Here is a 27167-nt window from a genome sequence, read left to right on the forward strand (position 1 = left end):
ATCATGTGTCTTCTCATAGTAGCCATTTCAGTAGGTATGAGGTGATGTCTCATTGTGGTTTTAATTTGCATTTTCCCAGTGGTTAATGATGTTGAGCACCTTTTCATATACATGTTGGCTATTTCTATGTCTGTTTTGGGAATATGTCTGTTAAAATCTTTTCCAGTTGTAAAAATTAGGTTGTTTGTTGTTTTGCTGTTGACTTGTGTACTTCCTATTATGAATATTAACCCCTTATCATACATATGGTTTACTAACATTTTCTCCCATTCGGTAGGTTGCCTTTTAATTTGGTCAATTGTTTCTTTTGTGGTGCAGTGGAATTTTTAGTTTGATATAGTCCCACTTGTTTATTTTTTTGTTGCCAGTGCTTTTGTGGTCATATCCGAAAAGTGATAGCCAAGACTATTGTCAGGGAGTTTTTGCCTGATGTTTTCTTCTGGTAGTTTCAGTTTCAGGTTTTACATTTAAATCTTTAATTCATTTCCAGTTAGTTTTAGCATATGTTATAAGACAAGACTTCAGTTTCTTTGTTTTGCATGTGGATATTTAGCTTTTCCAACACCATTTATTAAATAGACTTTCCTTTTTCCATTGCGTATTATTGGCACCCTTGTCAAATCTTAGTTGGCCGTATATGTGTGAATTTATTTTTTGGGCTCCCTACTCTGTTCCATTGGTATGTGTCATGTTTTTATGGCACCACACTGTTTTAATTAATATGGCTTTGTAATAGAGTTTGAAACAGTGAGTGTGATGCTTCCAGGTTTGTTCCTTTTTCTTAAAATTACTTTGGCTATTTGGAGTCTTTTATGAATACATACAAATTTGGTTTTGTTTTTCCATTTCTGTGATGAATGCCATTGAAATTTTGATAGGGACTGCATTGAATCTGTAGGTAATCTAATTATTTTGGGTATTTTAACGATATTAATTTTTTAAATTCATGTACATATATATTTACTTTTAATTCTCTTTTTCCATTTATTTTGTCAATGTATTATAGTTTTCAGTGTACAGAGCTTTCACCTCCTTGGTTAAATTTATTCCTAAGTATTTTGTTTTAATTTTTGTAGTTATAAATGGGATGGTTTTCTTGACTTCCTTTTCAGATAATTCATTGTTAGTGTATAGAGATACCACTAGTTTTTGTATGTTCATTTTTTAATCTGCAGCTTTACTGAAATCATTCATTCTAAATTTTTTTTGATGACGTCTTTAGGATTTTCTCTATATAAGATCACGTCATCTGCAAACAGACAATTTTACTTCTTCTTTTCCAATTTGGTTGCCTTTTACTTCTTACCTACTTACTCTACTAGTCCTTTCAGTAATATATTGAGTAGATGTAGTAAGAGTGAGCATCCTTATTTTCTTTCTGATCTTAGAAGGAAAGTTTTCAGTTTTTCACCATTGAATGTAATGTTAGCTGTGGGCTTGTCATATGTGACATTTATCGCTAAGGTAAGTTCCTTCTAAGTGTAATTTATTGGAAGTTTTTATCATGAAGGATGTTGAATTTTGTCAGTGCCTTTTCTGCTTCTATTGAGGTGATCATACGGTTTTTGCCTTTCATTTTGCCAATGTGGGTATATCACATTTATTGATTTGCATATGTTCAAATACCATTGTGCTTGATAACAGTGAATGATCCTTTTAATATGCTGTCAGATTTAGTGTGTTGGTATTTTGGCATTTATGTTCATCAGAGATACTGGATTGAACCTTTCTTTTAGTATCCATCTGTGGCTTAGATATCAGAGTAATACAGGCCTTATAAAATGAGTATGGAAGTGTTCCCACCTCTTCAATTTTTGGAAGAGTTTGGAGTAAATTGATATTAGCTCTTTTTCACATGTTTGGTAAAATTTAAAAAAGAATCCATTAGGTCCTGGGCTTTTCTTTGCTGGATTCAATTTTATTCCTTACTGATCTGTTAAGATTTTTTATTTTTTCTTCATTTAATTTTGATAAGTTGTGTCCAGAAATTTATCTATTTCTTCAAGATTATTCAATTTATTATAGCATAGTTGTTAAAACTTACACGAAGTAAGTTTTTTATATAGTTTTTGACATATTTATAATGTCATGTATTAATTTCTACAGTATTACAAAGAATAATTTCTCCACCTTAAATTGTTCTTCAACTTAAATTATTCTATTCTTCTTTCTTCTCCTTTTACTCTTGGTAACCACCAGTCTTTTACTGTCTCTATAGTTTTAATTTTTCCAAAATGTCATATATTTGGAGTCATACAGTATATAACCTTTCAAAACTGGCTTCTTTCAGCTGGCATTATGCATGTAAGATTCATTCATGCCTTTATATGGCTTGGTAGTTAATGCCCTTTTTATTGCTGAATAACATTCTATTGTAAATATAGCACAGTTAGTTTATTCATACACTCGTTGAATAACATTGTGGTTTTCTCCAATTTTTGTCTGTTAGGGAATGAAGTTGCTGTAAACATTCATGACTGAGTTTTTGTGTACACATGTTTCAAATCAGTTGGGTAAATGCCTAGGAGTATGATCATATGGTAAGGCTATGCTTAGCTTTGTAAGAAACTTCCAATTTGGTCAAGATGTCTGACTAGATGCAGCCAGGTAGAATAGCTGTCACTGTGGGACTAGGATGACTGGCACACTCCTAATAGGTCCTAAAGACACAAAAACTGGGCAGAAGAGAGAGGAAGCTGGGAACTCTGGGTGGGGCTACTGTGCAATGGGACTCATTCCTGGCCCCCAAGAACTTTGGGGGAATGGATGAGTTGAACTGGCAAGGAGCAACCCACTCTTGCCACAAGCCTCTGGAAACCCACCAGGAGGAGACCCCTCAACCATCAGAGACACAGAGTTGGCAGGGAGAGCTGCTTAGAGGAGTGGTAGGAGCAGCATGCTAGCCGATATGGAGCCCAGAGGGTTTGTTGCAGCAATATCTATAGCAGAGCACAGCCAGGGATGCCCATCCCTCCAGGCTTGACTTGCTTCCATAGGAGACTTTAGCCCTAGCCCTAGGGGACTGTTGGACATGAATTCTGCAGGGCAGTCTTGCTTATCAGATGGGGCAGATCCAACCTTAGTACCCGCTAATCTGCTGACCCCTCCCAGTGCTCCAGCCAGGCTTTTTTCTGCTTGCAGTGCAGACTCAGCTTCCCTGGGGACCCACATCTTAGTTTCTGCACTGGCAGACCATATCTGATTGGTGGAGAGCTCTGGTGGGGTGGCCCCTAGGGCCATGTACCTGCTTGCCTGCTCCCTCCCTCTGTGTGGCTTCTTCCAAGCCCATGGCTAACCGCCCCTGCCCACTGATATCATTTGGCTGGCTTGTATGTGTGCAGGTGGATTTTCTCTTCCCTGCCTCACCAGCTTGTGTGAGCACATGCACCTGTCCTGCCTCTGCTGCCAGCAGGAGTGCACTCTGCTCTCCTTCCCCTGCCATACTGCCGTTACAGTCAAAGCTGTACTGGGCACAGAGCCCACCAGTCCTGCCTCTGTCAGTGACCTGCCCCTGTGCCAACACTGCCACCAGAATGAAACTAGGCACTGAAAACAATGAACCCTCCCCTGCCCTGAGCAGCCACAGAGGGTGCACACACACCTGCACCCACCAGTGTCCTGCCCCCATACTAGCACCACCATCAGTGCAACAATGCACACAGTCACCAATGGGGCCTGCTGACCTCCCGAGTTATGCTGACTCTACTCCTGCTGTCAATGCTTTCATGGAGCCAGGCATCTCAGCACCTGCTAGCAGTCTACTGCAGCTGACAAGCATGCATGCTGATTTAATACTGCTGGTGCTGCTGAGGGCACCTGTGAACAAGGACAGATCCCACTACCACTACCCTACAAAACACTTTGGCACCATCCATCAATGTGTAGTGACCAGCAGTCCAGGAGCACCTTAGCCACCCCCCATCAGAGTCTGTTCATAACCTTGAGAAGTCAGAGAACAAAGTAGGGTAGGATACAAGTCCACCAGAATTAAAACATGCAGTTGGGGAGATGACAGCTGAACCTTGGTCCCCAAAAATCTTCCAGAAATGAAGCCAGTTGACTGACTCCACCTTATAACACAATCAAACTCTCAAAGTCATCCAACAGGATAAAAGAAAAAACATCCAAAGGACAGGAACTTCAAAGATTGAAAAAACATTAGCCCACAAAAATGAGGAAAAAACCAGTGCAAGAACTCTGATAAGTCAAAAAGCCAGCGTGCTTTCTTTCCTTCAAATGCCTCCACCAGCTCTCCAACAAAAGTTTTTAACTGAGCTGGGATGGCTGAGATGACACAAATAGAATTTAGAGTATGGATAGAAATTACGAGCATCAAGGTGCAGGAGTACGTTGAAACCCAATCCAAGGAAGCTAAGAACCACAATAGAACAATGCAGGAGCTGACAGACAAAATAGACGGTATAGAAAAGAACATAACTGACCTGATAGAACTGAAAAACACGCTACAAAAATTTCATAATGCAATCACAACTATTAACAGCAGAATAGACCAAGCAGAAGAAATGATATTAGTGCTTTAAGACTGGCTTTCTGAAACAACACAGGCAGACAAGAATAGAGAAAAAAGAATGAAAAGGAAGAAATGAAACCTCTGAGAAATACGAGTTTATGTAAAGAGAATAGATCTGTGATTCATTGGTGTCCCTGAAAGACATGGGGAGAATGGCAGCAACTTGGAAAACATATTTCAGGATATCATCAATGAGAACTTTCTCAACCTAGCTAGAGAGGCTAATATTCAAATTCAGAAAATACAGAAAACCCATGTAAGACACTTCACAGGAAGATCATCTCCAGGACACATAATTATCAGATTTTCCAAGGTTGAAACGAAAGAAAAAAATACAAAAGGCAGCTAGAGAGAAAGGTCAGGTCACCTACAAAGGGAAGCCCATCAGACTAACAGCAGACCTCTCAACAAAAACTCTACGAACCAGAAGAGGTTGGGGGCCAATATTCAAGATTCTTAAAGAAAAGAAATTCCAACCCAGAATTTTACATCTGGCCAAACTATGCTTCATAAGTGGAGGAGAAATAAGATCCTTTTCAGACAGGCAAATTCTGAGAGAATTTGTTACTACCAGACTGACCTGCCTTGCAAGAGCTCCTGAAGGAAGCACTAAATAAGAAAAGGAAAGATCATTACCAACCACTTCAAAAATATGCTGAAGTACACAGACCAATGACACTATGAAGCAACCACACAAACAAGTATGTATGGTAACTAACTAACAGCATGATGACAGGATCAAATCCACATGTATCAATACTAACCTTGAATGTAAATGGGCTAAATGCCCCAATTAAAAGGCACAGAGTGATAAGCTGGAAAAAAAAGCAAGACCCAATGGTATGCTGTCTTCAAGAGACATTCAATGACACCCATATGCTCACATGCAATGACACCCATAGGCTCAAAATAAAAGGAGGGAGGAAAATCCACTAAGTAAATAGAAAACATAAAAAATACAGAGATTGTAATCCTAATTTCAGACAAAACAGACTTTAGACCAACAAAAATAAAAAAAGACAAAAAAGGGGATTACATAACGGCAAAGGGTTCAATTCAACGAGTAGTGCTAACTATCCTAAATATATGTGCACCCAACACAGGAGCACCCTGATTCAAACAAGTTCTTAGAAACCTACAAAGAAACTTAGACTCACACACAATAATAATGAGAGACTTCAATACCCTACTGACAGTATTAGACAGATCACTGAGGCAGAAAATTAATAAAGATATTTAGGACCTTAACTCAGCACTGGATCAAATGGACCTGATAGATGTTTACAGAACTCTCCACCAAAAAGCAACATAATATACATTCTTCTCATCATCACATGGCACATATTCTGAAGTCAGCCGTGTAATTGAACATAAAACATTCCTTGGCAAATGCAAAAGAACTGAAATTATAACTACCATTCTCTTGGACCACAGCACAATAAAATTAGAAATTAAGACTAAGAAAATTGCTCATAACCATAAAATTATATGGAAATCAAATAACCTGCTCCTGGATGACTTTTGGGTAAATAATGAAATTAAAACAGAAATCAAGAAGTTCTTTGAAACTAATGAGAAAGATACAACATACCAGAATCTCTGGGCCACAGGTAAGGCAATGTTAAGAGGGAAATTTATAGCACTAACCACCCACATCAAGAAGTTAGAAAGATCTCAAGCTAACAACTAAGTATCACAGCTTAAAGAACTAAAGAACCAAGGGCAAACCAACCTAAAAGCTAGCAGAAGACAAAAACTCACCAAAATCAGAGTTGAACTAAAGGAGACTGAGACACATAAAGAACATTCCAAATATCAACCTATCCAGGAATTGTTTGAAAAAATTAATAAAATAGACCACTAGCTAGACTAATAAAAAAGAAAAGAGAGAATATCCAAATAAACACAATTAGAAATGACAAAGGGGATATCACTGACCCCACAGAAATACAAATAACTATTGGAGAATATTTTGAACATTTCTATGCACACAAACAAGAAAATCTAGAAGAAATGGATAAATTCCTGGAAACATACACCCTCCCAAGACTGAACCAGGAAGAAATTGAATCTCTGAAGAGACCAATAATGAACTCTGAAATTGAATCAGTAATAAATAGCCTACTGACCTAAAAAATCCTAGAGCCAGACAGATTCACCTCTAAATTCTACCAGATGTACAAACAAGAGTTGATACCATTCCTACTGAAACTGTTTTATGAAACTGAGGTTTCATGGATAGGAAGAATCAATATTAGTAAAATGGCCATGCTGTCCAAAGCAATTTATAGATTCAGTCCAAAGCAATTTATAGATTCAGTGCTATTCCTATCAAACAAACAATGACATTCTTCACAGAACTAGGAAAAACTATTTTAAAAGTCATATAGAACCAAAAAAGAGTCCAAGCTGCCAACTCCTAAGCAAAGGAACAAAGCTGGAAGCAACATGTTACTCAACTTCAAACTATATTACAGGGCTACAGTAACCAAGACAGACACATATAACAATGGAATAGAATAAGTCTATGATTCATTTGTTCCCAAACTATCTTTTCTCTATTAAATTGCCCTTTCTCCTTTGTTGAAAATAATTGACCCTATTTCTGTGGGTCTATTTTTAGGCTCTGTTTCTGTTCCACTGATCTACATGTCTATTCTTTCACCAATACAGTGCTGCTATTTTATTTTATTTTATTTTTCTTTTAAATTTTTTGAGACAGTGTTTCTCTGTCTCTTTGGCAGGGTGCAGTGGTGTGATCATGGCTCACTGCAATCTCAACCTCCTTTCTCAAGTGATCCTCCTGCTTCAGCTTCCTAAGTAGTTAGTACTACAAGTGTGCACCACCATGCCCAAGTAATTTTTATTTTTTTTATAGAGATTGGGTATCCCACTATGTTTCCCAGGCTGGTCTTGAACTCCTGGGCTCATGTGATCCTCCTGCCTTGTCCTTCTAAAGTTCTGGAATTACAGGCATCAGCCACCATGTCTGGTCCATGATGTCTTAATTAGAGTAATTTTATAGTAAGTCTTGACGTCAGGCAGTGTGAATCCTCAAAATTTGTTCTTTTTCTTTGGTATTGTATTATCTATTTTAAGTCTTGTGCCTTTCCATGAAACTTTTGAGTTAGTTGGTATCTACAAAACCTCTTTTCTACTTTTAATGACTTCTGTGATTTTATTGAGCTCATTCTGCTAATACTGGGTAATCTCTCTATTGTAAGGCAAGCTGATTGGCAACCTTAAACCCATCTACAAAGTCCCTTTTGGCAATTCGGGTAACATATTCACATTATAGTATTGTAAGGTCTTGTATATACTTGGTCTATATATAATTTGTTGTTCTCAATTCCCTTATATTAGTTGTCAGTTGTTTTCTGTGTTTCTCCAATATTACTTAGATATTACGGTTTTATAATTTTTTGCAGATTTGATCTTCGACAAAGCTGACACTGGGGAAAGGATACACTCTTCAATAAATGGTGCTGGGAAAAATGGATAGCCACATCGAGAAGAATGAAACTGGACCACTATCTCACTATATACAAGAATCAACTCAAAATAGATTAAAGGCTTAAACATAAGACCTGGAACTATAAAGATACTTGAAGAAAACCTAGGGAAAAAATTCCTGGACTTTGGTCTAGGGAAAGAATTTATGACTAACACCTCAAAAGCCACAAGCACCACAAATTAAAATAGACAAATGGAACTTAATTAAATTAGAAAGCTTCTGAGCAGCAGACGAAATAATCAGTAGAGTGAAGAGACAACCTCCTGAATGGAAGAAAATATTTGCAAACTATTTATCTGATAGTGGGCTAATAACTAAAATATGCAAAAAAACAAACAAACAAACAAAAAACAAAAAAAAACCCCAAACAACAGGAAAAAAAACAATACCACCGGAAAGTGGCCAAAGGATATAAATAGACATTTCTCAAAAGAAGACGTACAAAAGGCCAAAAGATATACGAAAAAATGCTCAACATCGCTAATCATTATAGAAATGCAAATCAAAACCAAAATGAGATATTATTTTCCCCTAGTCATAATGACTATTATTAAAAACAAAAACAAAACAAAACAAAATATAACAGATTGAAAAGGGAACTCTTCTACACTGTTGGTGGGAATGTAAACCAGTACAGCGACTGCAGAAAACAGTATAGAGATTTCTCACAAAACTAAAAATAGAATTACCATTGGATCCAGCAATTTTACCACTGGGTATTTACTCAAAGGGGGAAAAAAATCAATATATCAAGGGGATACCTGAACTTTTCACATGTTTATTGCAGTACTATTCACAATGCAAATATATGAAACCAACCTAAGTGGGGTTTTGGGCTTATGATAGTAAAAACTCAGGGTTTGTGAAGTTGGTGAGGGATTTGGCAAAACTCTTCAAACTGCATGCAAAGCTGTTGACGAGTGAGGATGGCAAGGTGGACAGCTCAGCAGCCAGGGATGTGCTGGTGGGCAGGGGCAGTGGCATGATGTGCACGTGTTCCCAAAAATGTTTGGGGTACTCAGTTCCCAAGTGGTGCTTGGAAAAGGTGATGAAGCTCTGAAATAATTTCCGAGCATGATCTATTATCATGCCAGTCACATACAAAATACAGAATATTTCATGATGATATCCTGCAATAAAAATCATGAAAAAATAAACCAAAAACAAAACAAAACAACAAAAATTGTGGTGTATATACACCACGGAATATTATTCAGCCAAAAAAAAGGATGAAATAATGTCATTTGCAGCAACATGGATAAAACTGGTGTGAAATAAACCAGGCACAAAATGATAAATATCCCATGTTCTCACTTACATGCAGGAGCTAAAATTTTGATCACGAGGAGGTAGAGAGTGGAAAAATAGATAACAGACACTGGGAAAAGTGAGTGGAAAGGGCAGGGGAAAGTATAAAGAGAAGTGCATTAAAGTATAAGATAGGAGGAATAAACTCAATGTTTGATAGCAGAGGAGGATAATTATACTTTAAAAAGTATTGTACTGGAATGACGAGCACCCTAAATATCCTGACTTAATCAATATGCATTACATACATGTAACAAAATTTCACACGTATCCCATAAATTTGTATGAATAAAAAATTGTTTAAGTTAGCTAAAAAAGAAAACATAAAGCAAACAAACAAAATGAAATAATATTTCTAATTATTGACTACTTTAATCTGATTGCTTCAGACAAATTTTGAAAATTATTTTGTGAACTCAAAAATATCTCATGGTTTATTGAATTTTGTTTTATAGGAGGGAAAATGTATGCATTGAACAATGTTGTGTTTTTCTCCGATACCACAGTAAGTATTTAAATTTATTTGTCAACTTTTTTCTTTTTTAGAATAGTATAGCTTTTGTCATTTATGAACAACACGTTTCTGTTTAAGATTATTTCTATTTACTTTATATAGTCTATCGTTCATCTGAATAGGTTATTTTTGGTTACATTTTAACATATTATATTTTAATATAATACATATATAATATAATGTTAAATACATTTATTCAACAATTATATTTAAATTAAACAAGTTAAATATATTTAATACAAATTTAATATAATGTTAAATATATTTATTTAACAATATATTTCAATTAAATAAGTTAAATATATTTAATTGTTGAATAATTTATAAGAAGGTTACTGAATTTATTTGCTCATTTTGAAATTTGCCCTTGTACTGAATGATCTGGGTTTACTTTTTAAAATTCTACTTTATAAATGATCTTAAAGTTAAATGGACTTTTTCTTTGTTTTGGTATACAATCCATTGATTTTAGCACATATATAGATTATGTAATCAGCACCACAACCAAGATAGAGAACAGGTTACTAATACCAAAAAACTCCTTCATGCTCTCTCTTTCTGAATTATTTTTTATTTCTATTCTTTTCCTGTTTATTCTCTTGTCTTTTCCAGTATTACTCTAATAATAATTATACCTGTTTTCCAGGATTTATACAGTTTTCCAGGATTACTCTAATAATTATTATATATCCTTATTTTTGTTTTACAATAGGACAAATATTTTAGATTTACAGCTAGCCCTCTCTTTCTGTGGGTTTCATGTTCTTGGATTCAATAGTGGATCCAAAATATTAATAAAAAACAATAAAATAATACAAATTTAGAAAGCAATACCGTATAGCAACTAGTTACATAGCATTTATATTGTATTAGGCATCATAAGTGATCTAAGATGATTTAAAGTATATGGGAGGATGTGTTTAGATTGTATACAAATATCATGCCATTTTAACCCAGGGATTTGAGCATCCATGGGTTTTGGTATCAGTAGGGGTCCTGGAACTAATCTTCTGTGGATACCAAGGGACAACTAGACAACTATTAAATCTTTATACCAGTTTTGTTAATTTTTTTTCAAAAGTTGTTTCCTTTTTCTTCATAGAAGGATAAACATCTTAAAACTAAACTTGTTTCCTTATTTCAAAGAGTGCTGAAATGTGGTCAGCTAAGGAAGATTTTCTTGGGCTCTATTGCCAGACCTGTGGGGAATGTAGGATATATTGATGGGGAATGTAGGACTGTTGTGCAGAGTTCAGTCTTTGAGGTATTTGGGAAAAAAGTTGTGCTTAGAGAGCAAGCCACAGATAAATGATTGACCTGCAGGCAAATATGGCAAGACCCTTGGCTTATGGTTTTAGGTTGTGAATCCACATCTACTGTCTTCCTGGATGATCTATTATGAACACTTCAAAAGTAATGATAATTATTATAAACATCCCTGCTATTATTTCTACTACATTTTATTAAGTACTTTCCTTGTAGTAAGCATTGAACTGAATGTTTAAAATTTATTTCTATAATTTAATTTTTACACTATTCCTCTAAGGTACTCCATAGTACCTCTCTTCACTTCCCCTGGTTATGTTGGACTTTCCATTATCCCCCTTTCTAGGATTCACCTATCCCTCGAAATAGCTATCAGTATTAGTTTGTGCTAATTTTTTAATGTATTGTCAGAAACTTTAATGCAAGATTCTTCCTTTAATATGCAACTTCCAGTAAGCAAGAATTTGTTGGAGACAAATTGCCTTAGCCTAAAAGAATAATTTTCCAATTATGGGATTTTGAACATTGGGGCATAAATATGGGAATATTTCCATAACTAAAGGAGTAATTTTTTGTTCCCCATATGCTCTGTAAATGACTGCTTAGATGTTTTCTTCTCCCAGGCCGGTTCCAGTTGTGCTTTTCTCCAGTGAACATTGCTACATCACAGGTGTGCATTCCCACTTTAAATAGCAAAGACACACTTCACAGTTCTTGTTGCAACTCTGTGAAAAGTTGGGTCAACATTTTAATGACTCCCTCTGCAAGTAGATTATAGTGTTTAATCCCTGATCTAGTAAACATCACTGCTTTCTAAGGGGTTTTATATAAAGACAGGAGAAAATATGCATCCATACTCCAGGCTTCTGATGCTTACTAAAGAACTATGGTGATTTCAGTAGGCTTGTGAATCTCGGAGCAAATGGTGTTTTTGATGCTAGGTGCATAACTGGTAGGTTAAAAGCTAGATATGATAGTAAGGATCTTCAGAAGCAGTTGTGGTTTGCATTCTTCAGGTAGCAAAACAATTAACGTTTATTTAATAATTATATAAAACAGAAATAATGGAGGAATAGTAAAGAAAAAGTATATATGACTTAAAGACTTAAAAATGGATGGTTCCATTAAATAGGGCTTAAAGCATTCTTTCTGGTGATGAAAAGGAGAAAAAATATAAATATAAATTTATGTATATGTTTAATCAATATAAGAATAGTTCCCATTAGTAAATAAATTGTCAATAAAATAGAAATATTCAAATGTGTGAAGCTGAGGATTTTCAATGCATTTAATGTAAAAGGAACTTGTGCCATTTTCATATGAAAAATGCAATTTCAAACATATGAAATTATTTTGGTAGCATATGGTCTTTTTCTAAATCCCTGAACTTAGATTAGAATTTTTATTGCATATGTTATTAATAATAACACAAGCGGATTATTTCCAAACAGCAATATTAAATCTGGATTTTGAAACCTAGAAAATTCCTTAAATTTTGCCCAGAAAATATGCTTCAAGCTTTACATAGACCATGTAATATAATTCTCACAAGTTGAGGTCAAATCTTAGGCTACTGAGACATAAGTGAAGTCAAGAATACCGTAACTACTCTTAAGCACTGGGCAATAGACTCCTTTTAAGAATTCTAGAATATCATTCTGTGACAAAATTTAAAAATAATTTTTCTTTTTCTTCTTTTTGAGATGGAGTCTAGCTCTGCCATCCAGGCTGGAGTGCAATGGCGCCATCTTGGCTCACTGTAACCTCTGCCTCCCAGGTTCAGACAACTCTCCTGCCTCAGCCTCCCGAGTAGCTGGGAATACAGGCACACACCACCACGCCCAGCTAATTTTTAAATTTTTAGTAGAGATGGGATTTCACCATATTGGCCAGGCTGGTCTTGAACTCCTGACCTCATGATCCACCCACTTTGGCCTCTCAAAGTGCTGGGATTATAGGCATGAGCCACCGCACCTGGCCAAAATAATTTTTCAATATTGACAAAACAATTTAAATATGTGCAAATAAATGGAGATGTAACCAGATTTTTCTCCACATGGGAAAACGTGAGGTCATCTAAAGGAAAAATATTGCTGAAGGTGACATTTATTTGTATTTTTATTTTCGGGATGGAGTCTCCCAGGTTGGAGTGAGTGGTATGATCTCGGCTCACTGCAATCTCCGTCTCCTGGGTTCAAGCAATTCTCCTGCCTCAGCCTCCCGAGTAGCTGGGATTACAGGTGCCCATCACCACACATGGCTAATTTTTGTATTTTTAGTAGAGACAGCGTTTCACATTGTTGGCCAGGCATCGTGGTCTCCCAAAGTGCTGGGATTACAGGCATGAGCGATTGCACCTGGCCGTGAAGGTAATATTTAAAATTTTGATATTTAGTGTTCAATCGCAGAATGAGTTAAGGATGGAATAATAAGGTAAATTGTAATTAACAAAGTACAATTCATTTCCAGTACATTTGCTTCTGCACAGCAACAATTAAAAACAAATTAAAAATTTTTAAAATGAATCAGATTTTTTCCCATTATTATTTTTCCACTTCTAACTGGACTCTGAAAGTTGCTGCAACAGAACAATCGCTATAATCCTTCTACTCTAAAGTCAGAATATGTAGTCAATGTAAAATTTCTGATAGTTATCCAAAAAAGAAGCCAAAATTGTTTTGGAACATTTGTTTCAGTTTTTACTACAAATCAGGTAAGACTTTTTCTTTAGACTAGAAACCATGCCACTACTTTTAACTGAAAACAACCAGCTAATATCTGCAAATGTAATCAGCCAATCAGTTAATTCAGAAAAAAGGTGGCACATAATCATAAAACTTATTTTTTCACTGAATTGATACATTGGCGCTGTCAGACAGTTAAATCTATATGTGTATTGATCTACAATCTAAAATTTCAAGTCAGTAGTCTCACGCTTTCATAATACAAGATTTTCCTTTTTATTATTTATTTTCAAGAATTTTTGGAAGGATCATTGGGAATAAATTAATGGAAGAGATTGAAGAAAATAAAAGTCAAATAGTTCTTCTTCTTCTTCTTCTTTTTTTTTTTTTTTTGAGACAGATTCTCACTTAGTGCTCAGGCTGGAGTGCAGTGGCATGTTCTCGGCTCACTGGAGCCTCTGCCTCCACCTCCCAGGTTCAAAGGATTCTCCTGCCTTAACCACCCGAGAAGCTGGGATTACAGGTGTGTGCCACTATGCTTGGCAAATTTTTGTATTTTCAGTAGAGACAGGGTTTCGCCATGGTGGCCAGGCTGGTCTCAAACTCCTGAGCTCAAGCCACCCATCCGCCTGCCTCAGCCTCCCAAAGTGCTAGCATTACAGGCATGAGCCACTGTGCCCGGCCCATTGATTGACTCTTTTTCCATTTTTTCATTCTTCAAATTCATAACAATGATTTTATTCTTTTCTAAGCATATTAATATTGACTATAACTTAAATATTAGTATGTTGATATTTTAAGTTTTTGACATTGGTCCACCATGTTTCACTGACATAATGAAATCTTTTTTAGTGTACCTTGAAAACTTTTATTGAAGAAGGAATGAAATATTGCATTTTCAAAGATGGATAAGTTATAATACAGGATTAGATAAAACTGCATTATCTATTATCATTAAATTATCATCAAAACTAGATAAATATTCAAATGTGTAAAGTGAAATATTCAAATGTGTAATATAACAAGGGAATTCATATAGTTTTACATGTGGAAAAAGCAATTTAAAGAAAGATGATTTAGATGCATATAGACTTATAAATGCCTGATCTAACACTATATTTTTTTACATAATTAATTTCAGTCTCATCAAATTTTCTAGTAACCTAGACAACTTTACAGTTACCCAGCTAAAATTTCTATAGTCAAAGGCTTAAATTTCATTAGGTGGTTGGCAAAGTAAACCCTACCTGGTCACAAAATTAGCTTTCATTTACTAGGACTAAGTTTCATTTGCTTTGTACCACACATTTGACTCTTTGGTAAAGACATTGATATTCCATAGGAAATAAAATTTCTAGAACTTGGGAAGCACTGTAAATGAAAACATTAATTCTGAAAAAATTCTGAGTTCTTAATGTATCTGTTTTGTTTGTTTTTGTAGTTTAAAATATAGCTTTGGGCAGAATGAAGAGAATTAAAGGAAGGAGATTCTCTTTTTAAAACATGTTTTTATGAAATAATTAATTACCCAAAGTGGAGAATAACTCTTGCAGGTTACAAGTATCCCTTTTGATTATCAGTTGTCTTATGGAATTAATTAATTAAAAATTAAATAATTTATCACCCTCATAAGATATTAAATGGATCTTCTGAAATCATTATAGTAAAGTCTTAGTTAAGTCTACTGTTTAACAATAGTTGATTCAAAATATTCACATTTTTGTGTGTAAGAGAAACCTTTAAGAATTCAACACTCATTTTATTTTTAGTTTTATTTATATGCCTTATTTAGTAAAGCACACAAATGTAATGTAATCTGCCTCAGTAAATGTGTATTATGTAATTCGTTAAGTTGTATTCAGATAGGTATATAATTTTGTGGGCATGTGATGACTACAACTCAATGTGTACTGATGCTGGTCAAAACCAAGGGGTTAAACTTTTCAGATTATATCTGGTAGCAATTGTTAAGTGGTTCCCCCCAAATATCTTCACCCTGAGGATTTTTAGTTGGATTTTAGGTAATCAATCTTTTAGCGAATGATAAGTTAATATGTGGTTGTAGAAATATCACATTTTCAAACTCTGTAATTTTGTCTGCAGCCGAGTCTGCAGATGAATAGAGGGGTTCAACTATTCCAGAGTATCTGAATTCGTGTTACTTGGACTTACTGATTCACCTGAACTCCAGATACTCTTCTTTGTGTTTTCTGTCTTCTATTTAATGACCATGTTGGGCAACTGCCTGATTTTGCTCACTGTCCTATCCACCTCACACCTTCACTCTCCCATGTACTTCCTGCTCAGCAACCTGTCTCTCATTGACATGTGCCTGTCCTCCTTTGCCACACCAAAGATGATTATGGACTTTTTTTGCTCAGCGTAAGACCATCTCTTTCGAAGGCTGCATTTCTCAGATCTTTTTTTTTTGCACCTCTTCACCGGGACTGAGATTGTGCTGCTGATCTCCATGTCTTTTGACAGGTACATTGCCATATGTAAACCTCTCCATTATTCAACAATTATGAGCCGAAGAGTATGTGTTGAGCTTGTGCTAGTTTCTTGGACAGTGGGCTTTCTGCATACAATGAGCCAATTAGCTTTTACCCTCTATTTGCCCTTCTGTGGTCCCAATGTTGTAGACAGTTTTTTCTGTGATCTTCCTTTGGTCATCCAGCTAGCTTGTATAGATATTTATGTTCTTGGGATCTTCATGATTTCAACCAGTGGTGTGATCGCTCTTGTAAGTTTTCTGCTTTTGCTCACCTCCTACGTCGTTGTTCTTATTACTGTCAGGGACTACTCGTCCACAGGATCCTCCAAGGCTCTTTCTACTTGTACAGCACATTTTATTGTTGTGTTAATGTTCTTTGGGCCCTGTATTTTCATTTACGTGTGGCCTTCCACAAACTTCCTGGTAGACAAAATTCTCTCTGTTTTCTATACCATCTTCACTCCCTTTCTGAATCCACTTATCTATACTTTGAGAAACCAGGAAGTGAAGACAGCGATGAAGAAGAAACTGAATACCCAATATTTCAGTCTTGGGAAAACTGTTCCATGATACTACGTACAGTGAATAGAGATCTCCTTTGTGAGATATATTAACAGTTATGTTCTTAGAGCAATCAAAAAATTAAAGTTAGAATTTACCTTTCAAATCATTTGGTTTAAATTTATGAAAAGAAGTCAGGGATAAGAAATGTGTGACATCTTGATGAAAAGTTAGCGCAGTGTTTACAAGGCTTTTGAGTTATGGGTCTACTTGGTAATCTGGTGAAATGTAAAGGTTATCTTCATAGAAAAATGAACATATCATCAAAATTGTGAATATAAATTCAGGACTTCATAGACCTCTGGATCCTACAAACATACCTCAGATTAAGACAACTTAGAGAAGCATGAGATAAAATATGATTCTCCTGTTTTCTAATCCAGAACATTCGTATTCTGCACAGCCTTGTGGTACTCTGATGGTGTTTAGATTAATTTAGAACTATAATTAGCAGTGTAGGACAAAACAGGTTTTTAAAAAAATAACACTGGGAATAGTTTTATGGGAAAATTTATACTGTGAAGAGATTCTTTTAGGTAATGTTCAACAATCTCGATTTAAGGGGTTCAGTTATTTGAGTTCTGTGTCAACTTTGAAAATAAGAGAACAGTTCGAAGAATCAGAAATTTAGCAATACAGTTTCTTAACAGGTGTTTGTATCACTATCACACTTCATAATTAATATAGCAAATAATCAAATAATAATTTGTAAAGTTTAAATCATAGCAAACTACCCAAATCTGACTGGTTTTCAAAACCTGGCTGAAAATTATAGATATGATGAATTTATTTACAATGTTTGGGAAAAATATTAGCTATTAAATTAATGATAACTTTTTCATTTCCAAAATAAAATTTTGCAGCATATTATTAGTCTTAGAAGAAGCTTTGTGTCTAATTTTCAACATAATATAACCTGTGGAAAGAAAGGAAAAAAGAATTTAAGAAATATAGAGCATGATTCTCCCTAATTTGGTATATTATTGATCATGTTAAATCGATTTTTTTTTATGACAAGAGAGTCTTTGAAATCAGTCAGCCAGTCCAATTTTCTAACAGCTGAAGTACTGAAGTTCCAGAGAATTCACAGAGCTGGTTGAAGGCTGAATCACTGTAAGGGGCAAAGACATTTCTCTAGACACACATGGACCCTGGAATTAAATCTTGATTCTGTCATTTCCTAGTTGTATTATCCTTGGGGATTCACTTTACTTCTGTCTCTTTTTCATCTCTAAAAAGACTGTAAAAGGTAAATTAAATATTTATCATAACTTTTTTTATGGGAAGTATACAGAATGGATTCTAAAAATGTCATTTCTATTTCCCTATGACTTCTACACAAAATACATCTTATATTAAAGTAGTATGCCTTTGAAGAATAACTTCTTTCAAAAAAAGTCACTAGCAGGTTAAATTAGATATTCTAGTTTTAGGATGTCTTTAAGACTGCAGCTTGTTAAAGACATATGACGGAAAAACTAATAGAACATTTTCCAGTTTTTCATTAGTAGTATGGTTGGGTGGGGTGACAAAACTAGGTTAGATTGCATGATATCTTGATATACGGATAAAAATGTGTCTACTTAAAATAACTGACGTATATAAAAAGAGTTCTGGAAGCAATCAGTTATCGTAGATTTGAACAGTGAGTAGCATGAGCAAAACACAAGACTTTGCCTTGCAAAGAAAGAAATGGCATTAACAGTTTTGCCACTTAAAAGTCCAAGATAATTGTAAAACATGCTTCAACACAATCTCCAAGCCAAATATTTAACATTAAATAATGTGCAGAAGCTTATGAAGAAACGTAGTGTTGGAGCTAGATATAAAACCACATTTTAAATTTGAAACACCAGTTCATTTTAACCAAATCATGAACTCTTCCTTCTTGCCTTGAGTCAGTTAGGCATATGAAAAAAAAAAAAGGTTAAAATGGAAATGTACTTTTGCCTCATTCCCACTTTCCTGCCCAAATTCTCATCTTTGTTTTTGAATATAAATCTCTGCTCCTGAAATGTCAATCTTTAGTTCAATAAGTATTTGTTGAACATCTACTCTGTTTCAGGTCCTTGCTGGATGCCGGAGATCCACTAAAATACAAGATCTGTTTCTCTTGTCGTTGAGGGACATGTATCCAGCAATTAGTTAGATCAATGTGTTGTAGGTATCAATTCCAGGGTCACAGATTTCTTGTTTTGCAACGTTGAGCAAGTTTTTTTCAATGTTTCTAAGCCTCAGTTTTTTTACCTACAAAATGTGGTAGTAATATTTAACCATTAGTAATGTGAAAATTAAGCAAAAATATCTGTAATATATTTAACGATGCTTGGTGTTCATTAATGCTTTAATAAATACTAACTAATAATATTATTGTTATTGTTGCTGTTGCTTTAAACATGCGTAAAATAGCAGGTACTGGAATGGAAATAAGGGTTCTTACTTGAAATTCAATGGCAGAATTTCATACTGTAATAGGATGTATCAATTTACCTAGTATTAATTATTGTTAAAATACTGGATTTTTATCAATTATTATTAGTCTTTGATGCACTTCTGTAGTTAGCATTGTCCTTTGTATGCATTGGCCTTTGTATACGTTTCCAAAGAAGCACTATACTTTTAGGGTTTCTTATTTTGAATTGAAGTATATTCCAAGATTGCATAAAAGGGAAAAATAATAAATACACTATGTTTTATAGGTCAATGTCTTGTTTTTTTCTACAACAATGATTTTAAATAAAATAAACATGGTTAAAAAAACCTGCAGTATTTTGTCCCTCATCTTTTACCCATTCAAAAAATAGTCATGCAAATGCTTTAAGTTCTTATATATACCAATTGAGAAATAAATGACTTAATAGTTATCTATTGAATTTTTAAAAAACACATTAATGTACAAGGCAGACTTTGTCCAGATTTATAAAAATATAAGAAATTGCTTATTTTGAGACATGGTAGAATGTACTGTTCAGGAAATTGTTAAAAATAGAACCATAAAATTAAAGCATGAAGTAAGACATTTCATCTGACTAGTGAAGCCCTAAAGCTGGAGAATAAATACCTAATCTCTACTAGAGAATTTATGGTATTAGAACACATTCTGGGGAAACAGTTAAGCCCTGAACTGTGACTGTGCCCTCAAAGCCTTACTCATGGATCCTAGTTAACATTTCTGCATAAATACAGGATGTCAGATTAGCCATTCTTCGACATGTTACACATGCCAGTATCTGAATATGGCTCTCACATTTGCAGTACCCTTGACTCCTCAGACTGCACTTTAGGTGACTCACTCGAGAGCTCTTGTCTTCAAAGAAGGAAGATGAGTCAGAGGTACAAAGAGAATAAACTGGAGAGTAGAAGGAAAGGGAAAATGGATGTAGTCAAATAAATAATTAGCCATTAATATATTCACAATTTTGATTCCCTTTTTTCTCATCTACTACCCTATACAATCCACTAAATAGTCCTCCTATTTTAATAATATATATTGACTTCATTTATGTCTCTTCATCTCTGCTGCCATCTCCCTAGATAAGGCAGTCTCTACTGCACAGTAGTACCACCTCACAGTATACTATTATAGGGTAGTACATAGAGCACTGCTTAGTCAATACTATTGCAACGAACTGCGAGTTGGCCTCTCCACCTTTCTCCTCATGGTTTCCCATCTTCACTCTCCACAGAAGAGCAAGAAGTATTTCCAAAACATAAATGTGAGCAGGAGGAATAGTGGAGCACAAGTTGGGTTCTTCATCTGTATATCATATACCCTCAAGAGGTCTATGAATAGAATCCAGGAGGTCTGGGAACCTAGGTGAAAAAAATTACACATTTATTTTTTACTAATATCTAATTGACATGTAACATTTCTTTCAATTACGAATGTAATCAGTATTATCAGTACTTGTGATAATGTCATCACAAATATATTTATGTCATAAAAAACTGTTGCAGAAATCTCACAATATTATGAAAGATCACTATTTCATTTTATTTTTTAACTTTTATTTTAAGTTCAGGGGTACAAGTGCAGGTTTGTTACACAGGTAAACTTCAATCATGGGGGTTTGCCGCACAGATTATTTCATCACCCAGGTATTAAGCCTAGTAATCATTAGTTATTTTTCCTGATCCTCTCCCTCCTCCTACCCTTCTGCCTCTGAAAGGCCCCAGTGTCTATTGTTCTCTTCTTTGTGTCCATGTGTACTTAATATTTAGCTCCTACTTATACATGAAAACATGCAGTATTTGGTCTTCTGTTCCTGTGTTAGTTTGCTAAGGATAATGACTTCCACCTCCATCCATGTCCTGGCAAAGGACGTGATCTCATTCTTTTTATGGTTGCACAGTATTCCATGGTGTATATGTACTACATTTCCTTTATCCAGACTATCAGTGATGGGCATTTAGGTTGATTCCATGTCTTTGTTATTGTGAATAGTGCTGCAATGAACATATACATGCATAGGTCTTCATAATAGAATAATTTATATTCCTTTAGGTATACACCCAGTAATGGGATTGCTGGGTTAAATGGCATTTCTGTCTTTAGGTCTTTTTGAGGAATTGCCACACTGTCTTCCACAATGGCTGAACTAATTTACACCCCCTCCAACAGTGTGTAAGCATTCCCTTTTCTCTATAACCTCACCAACATCTGTTATTTTTTGACTCTTTAGTAACAGCCATTCTAACTGGTGTGAGATGGTATCTCATTGTGGTTTTTACTTGCATTTCTCTAATAATTAGTGATGTTGAGTTTTTAAAATATGATTATTGGCTGCACGTATGTCTACTTTTGAAAACTGTTCATGTCTTTGCTCACTTTTTAATAGGTTGTTTTTCTCTTGTAAATTTGTCTGAGTTCCTTATAAATGATGGATATTAGACCTTTGTGAGATGTATTATTTGAAGAAATTTTCTCCTATTCTGTAGGTTGTGTGTTTACTCTGTTGATAGTTTCTTTTGCGTGCAGAAGATCTTTGGTTTAATTAGATCTAATTTGTCAATTTTTGCTTTTGTTGCAATTTCTTTTGGCATTTTCATCATGAAATCTTTTCCCGTGCCTATGCCTTGAATGGTATTGCCTAGGTTGTCTACCAGGGATTTTATAGTTTTGGATTTTACATTTAAGTCGTTTAGCCATCTTGAGTTAATTTTTGTATATGGTGTATGGAAACAGTTCAGTTTCAATCCACTGCATATGGCTGGTCAGTTATCCCAACACCATTTATTGAATAGAGAATTCATTTTCCATTGCTTGTTTTTGCCAGGTTTGTCAAAGATCAGATAGTTGCAGGTGTGTGGTCTTATTTCTGGGTTCTCCATTCTGTTTCATTAGCCTATGTGTCTATTTTTGTATCAGTACCAAACTGTTTTGGTTACTGTAGCCCTGCAATATAGTTTGAATTCAGGGAGTGTGATGCCTTCACCTTTATTAGTTTTGCTTAGGATTGCTTTGACTATTCAGGCTCTTTTTTTTTTAGTTCTATATGAATTTTAAAATAGTTTTCTCTAGTTCTGTGAAGAATGTCAATGGTAGTTTGATGGAAATAGCACTGTGTCTATAAATTGCGTTGGGCAGTATGGCACTTTTAACGATATTGATTCTTCCTATCCATGAGCGTGGAATATTTTTCCATTTGTTTGTGACATCTCTGGTTTCTTTGAGCAGTGGTTTGTACTTCTCCTTATAGAAATCTTTCACTTCCCTATTTAGCTTTATTCCTAGGTATTTGATTCTTTTTGTGGCAATTGTGAATGGAATTTCATTCCTGATTTGGTTCTCAGCTTGACTGTTGTTCATGTATAGGAATACTAGTGATTTTTGAACATTGATTTTGTATCTCAAGACTTTGCTGAAGTTGTTTATCAGCTTAAGAAGCTTTTGGGCTGAGACTATGGGGTTTTCCAGATACAGGATCATGTCGTCTGCAAATAGGGATCGTGTGACTTCCTCTTTTCCTATTTGAATGCCCTGTATTTCTTTCTCTTGCCTGATTGCCCTCGCCAGAACTTCCAATACTATGATGAATAGGAGTGGTAAGAGAGGGCATGGTTATCTTGTGCCAGTTTTCAAGTGGAATGCTTCCAGCTTTTGCCCACTCAGTATGATGTTGGCTATAGGTTTGTCATATATGGCTCTTAATATTTTGAGGTAGGTTCCTTCAAAGTCTAGTCTGTTGAGTGTTTTTTATCATGAGGGAATGCTGACTTTTATTGAAATCCTGTTCTGCATCTATTGAGATAATCATGTGGTTTTTGTTTTTAGTTCTGTTTATGGATCATCACTATTTTAAAATTGGTTTAGCTGTTAGATTCTCACTAGATCTTTTATTCAGTGTGTTCAGAAAGCACTTGTATTACTATATCACAATTGAAAAAATATTTGAAAACTACAGTTTAGTATAATTGACTTTCTTTGTGTTCTTATATTCTTAAATTTATTTTAAATTGACAATAATTATACATATTTATGGGGTACATAGTGATGAGATACATACAACATGTAGAGATCAGATCAGGGTAGTTGGCATACTCATCATTTCAAACAAGTATCATTTTTTTTTTTTTGTTGGGAATATTTGATATCTTCTCTTCTAGCTATTTGAAAATATAAAAAATATCATTTTTGGCTATAGTCATCCTATAGTGCTATAAAACATAAGAACTTGTGTCTCCTATCTAGCTGTAATTTTGTATCCTTTAACAAATATCTCCCTTTCTCCTTTTTTCTTACATTTTTCAGCCTCTAGTAACCTCTATTCTGCTTTTTCCTTCCTGAAGATTAACTTTTTTTTTGAGACAGAGTCTAGCTATGTTGCCTAGGCTGGAGTGCAATGGTAATATCTCTGCTCACTGCAACCTCTGCCTCCCGGGTTCAAGCGATTCTCCTGCCTCAGCTCCCCGAGTAGCTGGGAATACAGGGGCCTGCAACCATGCTCGGCTAATTTTTGTATTTTTAGTAGAAGCAGGGTTTCGCCATCTTGGCCAGGCTGGTCTCAAACTCCTGACAGGTGATCTGCCCTCTTCGGCTTCCCAAAGTGCTGGGATTACAGGCGTGAGCCACCGTGCCTGGCCATGATTAACTTTTTAAAATTTCCACATAAGAATAAGAACATGTGATAAACAGCTTTTTGTTCCTACTTTATTTCACTTAACATAATGTACCCCAGTCCCACACATGTTGTTGCAAATAACATGATTTCGTTATTTTTATAGCCGAGTAATATTCCATTGTATATATGTACTGCATTAAAAAAATCTCTTCATCTGCTGCGAGACACAGGAAGATTCCATGTCTTGGTTATTGTGAATAGTGCTGCAATAAATATGAGGGTACAGCTGTCTCTTTGATATATTGATTTTCTTTCATTTGGATAAATGCCCAGTAGTGGGAAGGACGGATCATATGGTAGTTCTATTTATATATATATATATATATTTTTTTTTTTTTTTTTTTAAGGAAACTTGTGTTGTTCTTCACAGTGGTTGTGCTAGTTTATATTCCCACCAATAGTGTATAAGAGTTCTCTTTTCTCCACATCCTCACTGGAATTTATTATTTTGTCTTTTTGATAATAGTCATCCTAACTGGGGTGAGACGATCTATCATTGTGGTTTTGATTTGCACTTTCCTGATGATAAGTGATGTTGAGCATTTTTTCTATATATTTATTGGCCATTTTAAATTCCCTGTATATTTTATGTGTGCAAGATATTATTCTGAGAAGGGTTCAGATTTCACTAGACTTCCAAAGGAGTCTATGATGCATTTGTATATGCACACAAACACACAAACACACACACACAGTTAAGAACCCCTGGAGTAGGGATCGAGAGCATCATAATTGAAACTGGATTGCCTGATTTCAATCCAGCTTTTCACCATTCACCAGGTTCGTGGCTTGGGGAATGTTAATTAGTTTCTCTATTCTAATTTTCTCATCCTCTTCTAAGCAGACTTTGTAAATTAGCAGGCTGCAAGCTACGACTATCCTCTATTCCCAACATGTTTTGTGTTCCCTCAAATATTTCTAAAGAAATCAAGTTAATTACCAAAATTAGATAGTGGAAAGTTTCATAAACAAATACAGACTTATTTATTTTCATGAAAAAATGAAACAAATGTAAGCCTGCTAATATTTGACCAGAATTCCAAGTTGGAGCTGAGCTTTTAGATAGAATTACAACCAGAGACCTCATCTCTCTGTTTTGTTTTCCATCAGGCCACTCCATTCATATATATTATACCAGCAGTTCTGCCTACATGAATAGAGCAGCCTGGTGCAAAACAGAGCATGCCCTTTCTACCACCATGCCTACAGCTTTTTTTGCATCTCTAACTCTCACTTTACTGTAATCCATCCTTGTTCCTAGCCTTTCATGCCTTACTCCCAACAAACATAGCATTTGTTGAATCACCAGGAATATAATGTTCTTACATATTATTCCTATATGAGACTTTAGGTCAAGTAGGGTTATAGAATCTGTTATAGTTCTATCCTCTTCTTGTTTTATACCTGTCTCCCCTTGTGTCCTGATTCGTTTTCTGTTTGTACTCTAGCAGAAATCTGTTTTCAGTCACTGACATTTCATTATGCACTGAAGAGCTATGCTAGCTCTTCCAAAGATATGTCTAATTATAAGAGGATAGGATTTTTCTCTACATGAAGTATCTCAGAATTAGTTAGTAGGGAGGAGATGACTGTCATAAGTTGGGTTTTCTGCCTTTTAGGCTCCTTTCAGTAAAGATAATCCAAGAAATGTTTTTTGGCCCTTTTTACATATCAGAATCTGTGAGATGTACTGAGGAAACCGAAATGATAATACAACTTTCCTATCCTTGAAGAGATTATATTCTAATAAGGGGAAAGATAATTGCCATGGTGTAAATTTGCATGTAGTGATACGGGAAGCTAGGAAAAGGCAAGTCTAAATGTCCCTGGCAAAGTCAGTGTAAGCTTGGAGATCAGAGGTAGTGCTGAATTTGATGGATGACAGGTTGGAGTAAAATAAGCCAGGCAGGGAAGAGCATGGACAAAGGCAGAGGAGCATGAAATGCCCAATGAATTGAGGAGCTACGTTTGGTTTACTTTTCTGGAGCACAAGGTATTAAGTTAGTAGTAGTGGAAAGGGAATCTGTGCTGATAGGAGGTGGTCAGAGCCTTGGATGCTACTATAATAAAGACACTAGGCATATTGTAAGTGTAATGGGGAAGCATTGATTAAGTGGGGGCAGACTACCAGCAGCTGCTCAACTTTTATCCAGTTTCTGCTGTGAGAACTTTTTACAGACTTCTCAGGTGATTTGCTGAGGAAGTTTTATCTTATTTTTCTCGGTAGTGGGTAAAAGGGTGCTAAACATATAGTCTGCACTTGAAGACTATGTTGGAGCTACAGAAGAAAAGTTATCCTTGTTCTTCTTGTCTCTTTCCACCCCTCCTGTAAAACTTTGAATTTGCTTGTTTGACCAACATACTGAGATTTGGGTTATGTGGAGTTGGGTGGACTATTAGCCTTGTAATTTCCAGACCGAAGTCTCTCTTTTCCCTCTTATTACCTTCTTTCCTCATCGCCTTCCATCTTGAAGCGACTTCTCAGAGTCTCTCTACCTCCCATACTCTGAAATGACTTTATTGGTTTATAGAAATCTGTTCCTCTGCATTGCAATTTTTGCATTTTCACTGATGTGGTAGTTGGTGGAAGCCTAGACGATAGAACACCCGGAGGGGAGCAGGAAGGATCGCCGAAGAGATCTAGATATCCCTCATGAGGGATGCACTGCTCAGCACTTGTTTTTCTAGGCATGAAGTAATCTGACTTGATACTAGTTTTCACAATTTTCATCTACTATGGAATATCATATATTTATTTATTCTCAAATATTTATTACTAAAAGTTTATAATGTGATGGGCATTATTTTATGGATTAAAGAAAAAATGGCAGTGAGGCTGGGAAATAGAAAGCAACAAATTCCTACAATGCAGGATTCTGCCTACCTCCTCAGTCCTATTTTGTATTTTTCTCTCCCTTGAACACTAACTTCCCTTGTCTTCTAGTGTGCCAGGCTCCATGCTGTTGGGGCCTTTTCCAAATGCTATTATATCTATGTAATGACGTCTTCCTTCTCCACTTGTTCACCCTGCCCTTGTCCTGTACATGTACCCTCAGGACTAAACCTTGATGGAATTTCTCCAAGAAGTCTTCCGATGACCACAGCAACTGGAGAAGGTTCCAGCATTACATGTTCTTTCTCTATTCTATACATGTTCCTAATAGTGCACAGCAT

The 27167-nt window shown here is 35.4% G+C and overlaps 1 protein-coding gene and 1 pseudogene across 1 annotated transcript in view; both read left to right on the forward strand.

The window, feature by feature from the left end:
* The window catches only part of LOC112422913 (olfactory receptor family 4 subfamily K member 2), a 50468-nt gene that overhangs the window by 9080 nt on the left and 14221 nt on the right, over positions 1 to 27167 (forward strand). The window lies entirely within an intron of this gene.
* On the forward strand, positions 15721 to 17000 carry LOC105499214 (olfactory receptor 4K2-like; annotated as a pseudogene).

Source organism: Macaca nemestrina, chromosome 7 (assembly GCF_043159975.1).
Source record: "Macaca nemestrina isolate mMacNem1 chromosome 7, mMacNem.hap1, whole genome shotgun sequence".
NCBI lineage: Eukaryota > Metazoa > Chordata > Mammalia > Primates > Cercopithecidae > Macaca > Macaca nemestrina.